We start from the raw sequence: 5,758 nt of genomic DNA on the forward strand, positions 1-5,758 counted from the left end.
AGAAAGGGAGCCAGCTGCCTCGCCTGCCTAAGATGAAAGAATGTGGACTTAGCAGTGGCTGCTACCTGAGCCTCTATAGTTAAGGCAGGCTCAAGTAGTACCCCCAAGCTCCTGACACTGTGTGCCACTGTCAGTGGCACACCATCAAGAGCCGGAAGGGGAATTTCCCCTCCCAGACCACGGCGACCCAAGCAAAGGACCTCTGTCTTCGCTGGATTTAGTTTCAACCTACTCAGCCTGAGCCATCTAGCCACAGCTTGTAGTGCCTGGTCCAGGTTTTCTGGGACACAGTCAGGCCGGCCGTCCATGAATAGATAGAGCTAGGTGTCATCAGCGTACTGGTGGCAACCCAGCCCATATCTCCGGGCAATCTGGGCAAGGGGGTGCATGTAGATGTTAAACAACATTGGGGAAAGAACTGCCCCCTGAGGCACCCCACAATCAAGCATGTGCCTCTGGGACAACTCACCCCCAATCGCCACCCTTTGTCCCCAACCATCAAGGAACGAGGAGAGCCATTGTAGGGCCAACCCCTGAATCCCCGTGTCGGCGAGACGACAAGTCAGCAGCCGGTGGTCAACCGTATCGAACGCTGCCGATAGGTCTAACAACACCAGCACCGCCGAACCGCCTTGATCCAGATGCCGCTGGAGATCGTCCATCAAAGCGACCAGCACTGTCTCTGTCCCGTGACCCGGATGGAAACCGGACTGATGGGGGTCGAGAACGGAAGCATCCTCCAGAAAACTCTGCAACAGCAACGCCACTGCCCTCTCAATGAGTTTACCCAAAAAGGGTAAATTTGAGACTGGCTGATAGTGTGTCAATTTGGCCGGATCTAACGTTGGTTTTTTCAATAGAGGGCGGACCACATCCTCTTTCAGAGGTGCTGGAAAATGCCCTTCCATCAGGGATCTATTTATGATATCCCATACAGGATATCTAAGCTCCCTCTGGCAAGCTTTAATAAGCCAGGAGGGGCAGGGGTCCAGATTACAGGTTGTAGGGCGAGCAGACACGAGAATCCTGTCAACTTCCTCCAGACTGAGAGCATTGAAACCATCCAGGACACACTCCGAAGACAGGCACGGAGCCTCAGGTTCACATACTGTCTCCAATATGGCGGGGAAGTTGTGGCGGAGCAACGTGACCTTATCTGCAAAAAAGTTCGCAAAAGCCTCACAGCCACTCTCCAATTCATTAAAATTTAGTCTGCCTTGTGGCAGAGTTATAAGGGTCCGAATTGTATTGAACAGTTGTGCCGGGTGCGAAGTTGCAGATGCAATCTTAGCCGCAAAGTATGTTTTCTTTGTGGCCTTGACTGCCATCTCATAGGACTTCATAACTTCTCTATAAGATGTTCTAGTCGCTTCGTCTCGAGTACGCCACCATTGCCTCTCTAGTCGTCTGAGTCCACGCTAATCTGACATGATTTATCTAGTTTTCTCTCCCCTCAAAAATATAAACTCAACTTTCTCTCATTTAAAGAAGAAACTGTGGTGTGGCTGTGGGTGGAGTGTCCATATGGATGCTCTTTCTTCCTTTAAAGAGTCTTCTCCTGCCAAGCTGTGTTGTAATTGAATTGATATAAATTGAAATAAACTGAAACTGTAATGCTACAGAGTGGCTTGATAGGGAATAGGAAAGTGAAGGGAAAGAATAGGTTCTGAGCATCAGGAAACCCAGTGAAACTATTGCCATTGTCTGCACTTTTGTACAAGCATAACACATCAAAAAGGAAGAGGAGTGAGAGATTCAAGTACTTGGTTTTGTGTGCTGATTTTCAGCCAAAATTCCAACAAAATAAGCTGAGTTACTTGAAAAACTGTGGCATGAGATTTTGAAGATAGTGTACTTGCATGATCAGATGAACAAGCAAGAGATGGTGGGCCTTATATACATTGTGGAAGATATCAAAGTTACAACAAAGATGCAGCAGTATGCACTGTCTTGACATCTTTCTCTGTAAACCTCTAGCTATGACTAGATTTTAACTCCCATTTTTGCATTAGATGACACAATCCATCACACTGAAAAATTGATGGGGTAATGTCAATTAGGCATCAAGGTACCATTTCCCTGCCACTATATTCTAAGGAAGTATCACTAAAGCCAACAGTTTATTGAGGGCTGAACTCCATAAGTCATGAACTTAAAGCCAAGCCAAGGTTATTTTTCATTAAGCTTGACCAAGATGTAACCCTGGCAAATCCAAAGTAATTGCAAAAAAGAAAACATTTTTATAGCATGGTGTATTTAACAGGACTTAGCATTTACACTGTATACTTAGAATGGTCAAAGTTTTACATACAGTGTCTTAACTCTATAAGGCAAGCTAGAGTTATTCCATCCAAAATAAATAGTTTTGGCTCAATCAGTCAGTATGGCTATCAGGTGGGCTTGAGTCTCTCCAGGAGAGTAGCCACTTTCTTTTTGCAGGGCTCCTGAACTTTTAACTGCTCTGCAGTATGTTTTCCAGCACAGAAAAAAAAAATCCTGCTGCTGAATTTCTATGTGTCAGGCAGTCATTAAATGTCCAGGAAAAAGAAGGAAACTCAGCCTAGCATTTTTTTTTTTAAATCTGGCTCCTAAATACAAGAATATCAAAAGGAAGGAGAGGAACTAAAATGTATTAAGAATAATGCCTATTGCTTGTATTGGTTTTGTGTGTGTGTGTGTGTGGCTACTGCAACTCACACATGGCAACCTCAGCAGCATGGGGTTTTCAAGGTGGTTTGCCACTGCTTTCTTTTTTGTAGCAACTCTGGTTTTCCTTGGCAGTCTCTCATCCATCCATTTGTGGTTAACCCTACTTAGTTTCCAAGTTCTGATGAGTTTGGGCTAGGCTAGCATGCATTTCGCTCAGTGGTGGTATAACTCTTACAACAACCCTAAGTTTTAAATCAGTATGGAAATTGGGAAGGCTGAGGCTGTGAGAAGACAAGCTTGCCTAAATCTGCTTCAGGAGTTCTTGGCAAAGGCAGGATTTGAATCAGGGACTTTCTAATATGCTAAACTCATCTTCCACTATATTCTAATGTATTCTTTCTTGTATTGGTAATCTGGAATCATGTTTATAATGTAATTCCAGGTATGAAAAACACCAACATTGTAAAAACTCTTTTAAAAAACCCCTTAAGGGGTACAATACGTGCGTGTGTCCTCTAAAGATACTGTAGGTAAGCCCAGTTCAAATACAATTCTATAATAAATCATATACTGCAGTGGGGGCCAATGGTAGCTCTCCAGATGCTTTTTGCCTACAACTCCCATCAGCCCCAGCCAGCATGGCCAATGGCTGGGGCTGATGGGAGTTGTAGGCAAAAAAAACATCTGGAGAGCTACCGTTGGCCACCCCTGAATACTGTACCTTTGTGCCAGTTCCCTCACTACAAGCACAACATGGGATCACAGTTCATTATTGAGGCAATACAAAGAATTACATGAGCATGGAGAGATTTTCATGGAACAACTTTTAGAAGCGAGTTTCCCATTTAGGAGACAGAGAATTAGGATTAGTTCAAAGATTATAGCAAATAAATGGGGTTACTAACATTCTTATATGATGTTCCACTACACCCTTAGGAAAGTAACAAGTTTTGATATGACTTTAAAATGTTGAATCAATATAGGGGATGGGGGAGCAGTATTGGGTAAATGTAAGCAATGGAGTCCAATTAATTTCTAGAAATTTTTATGTCTAAAGTCTATTTGAAGTGAAGCATCAATGGGGTGTCAGCCCATAAGAATTTTGATCAGTGTCAAATTGTGGTTTATACCTTTAAAAAGAGATATCTAACACACAGTTGCATGGAATTACCTAGAAACAGCATACTTTAAGTAGAGTCAGTTTTCAGGTTTGGTGGAGAGCTTAGCTAGCATAATTCAGAAGGCTTTACATTAGGCCAGAAAAGAAGTCAAGACTAGTTTGCTCCAGCATTATACACTTAAGTGTTCAATGAGAGTATTAAGACAGTCAAACACGAATGGCTTGCTCCATATATAAATCGTAGAGACTGTATTTAGCCAGAACATCCAGAAGACTTATGCATCTGATAAGTCTAAAGTCTGATAAGTCTAAAGTCATACCGGATTCGTTACAAAGTGCTGGTCATTACCTTTAAAGCCCTATATGGCCGAGGACCTGCCAACCTGAGGGACCGTCTTTCCCCGTATGAACCCCAGAGAGCACTGAGATCAGCAGGGAAGAACCTGCTGACTATCCCCGGGCCGAAGGAGGTAAAACTACAGAGTACCCGCACGCGGGCCTTCTCTGTGGTGGCTCCACACCTATGGAACCAGCTCCCGGAAGAAATGTGGGCCCTGTGGGATGTTGATCAATTCCGCAGGGCCTGCAAGACCATCCTCTTCAGGATGGCCACCGATTAAAAAGAGAAACTGCTGAGTAAATTTACCATCTGCTGAAATAGCACCAGGTCGTTAATTTTATTGATTTTGTTAATTTTAGAATCTTAATTAAATTGTTAAACCAGTTATTGTTTTAAACATTATTGCATAAGTTAATGTATTGATCTGATGTTGTTAGCCGCCCTGAGCCTGCTTCGGCGGGGAGGGCGGGATACAAATAAAAATGATGATGATGATGATGATGATGATGATGATAAGAAAAGAGGTTTAAAACTGGCTGCTCCAAAGAGAGAGTTTTTTTGCCATCCAAGGGAACGGCTTGCTCTTATTCTAAACAGTGCAGAGAGCATTGCTCCCACTATAAACACTTAAGTGGTGCTGAGAGGTAAGTTTTTTATTACAGTAAATTAAAATGACTAAGATTTATCCATTTCCATTCAGCTTTGTGTTATATCTCATAATTACCATGGTTTATTCCAGGAAGAGAATTTTTGAAGAAAGTGAAGATGCTGCAGAAAGCATTAGAAACCATTAATAATGAATTGTAAAAAGTGGCTGATAACCCTTGAAGGAAACAGGACTACTCCTGAGGAAGTCTTTAGACACGAACTGAGTTTATATCTGGGCGCTTATAGGGATTGACCTTTCTTGTAATGTTGTGGATGAACCCTCTTTGCAAAGTTGCACTTCTTTATAATATAATACATACGACAGATTTATATGACTCAAAGTTACTAAACATTGGAGCTTGTATATCACAGTGTTTGTTCTTTGTACTGCCTCAATAATGAACTGTGATCCCATGTTGTAGTTGTGCCTCCAGGTGGTAGCTGGAGATCTGGGATTACAATTGATTTCCAGGTGACAAAAATCAGTTCACCTGGAGAAAACAGCTAATTTGGAAGGTGAACTCTATTGTATTATATACTTCCATCAGAAGTCCCTCCCCTCTAAAAGCCCTGCTCTCCTCAGGCTCCACCCCCAACCCTCCAGGTATTTCCCAAGTCAGTGCTGGCAACCTTATTATTGTGCCTAAATAGCCCTGTTCAGCCATCTCTTTCCTTATAAATACAGAAAGAAAAATTGTTCCAAATTAGCAATCTTGTGCCTGTGGATGGTAATTTGATGAGAAGTGGGTGGCTGGAATGTCTAAATACAAGGCAGCCCTGGTTGGCTTCAATGTAGGGTTGCCAATCCCCAGGTGGGGGGCAGGGGATCCCCCAGTTTGGAGTCCCTCCCCTGCTTCAGGGTCATCAGAAAGCAGGGGGAGGGAGGGAAATACCTGCTGGGAACTCCATTATTTCCTATGGAGACCGATTCCCATGGGGGTATAATGGAGAATTGATCTGGGGGTATATCTGGGGTTCTAGAGGGGCTGTTTTTTGAGGTA

The 5,758-nt window shown here is 43.2% G+C and overlaps 1 long non-coding RNA gene across 1 annotated transcript; it reads left to right on the forward strand.

Moving 5' to 3' along the window:
• Nucleotides 1-3,847: 3,847 nt before the first annotated feature.
• LOC132577326 (uncharacterized) lies at nucleotides 3,848-5,083 on the forward strand. Its single transcript, XR_009555819.1, has 3 exons — nucleotides 3,848-4,059; nucleotides 4,627-4,753; nucleotides 4,849-5,083. It is a non-coding gene; the product is annotated as an uncharacterized LOC132577326 (long non-coding RNA).
• Nucleotides 5,084-5,758: the final 675 nt, after the last annotated feature.

Source organism: Heteronotia binoei, chromosome 9 (genome assembly GCF_032191835.1).
Source record: "Heteronotia binoei isolate CCM8104 ecotype False Entrance Well chromosome 9, APGP_CSIRO_Hbin_v1, whole genome shotgun sequence".
NCBI classification, from domain to species: Eukaryota; Metazoa; Chordata; class Lepidosauria; order Squamata; family Gekkonidae; genus Heteronotia; species Heteronotia binoei.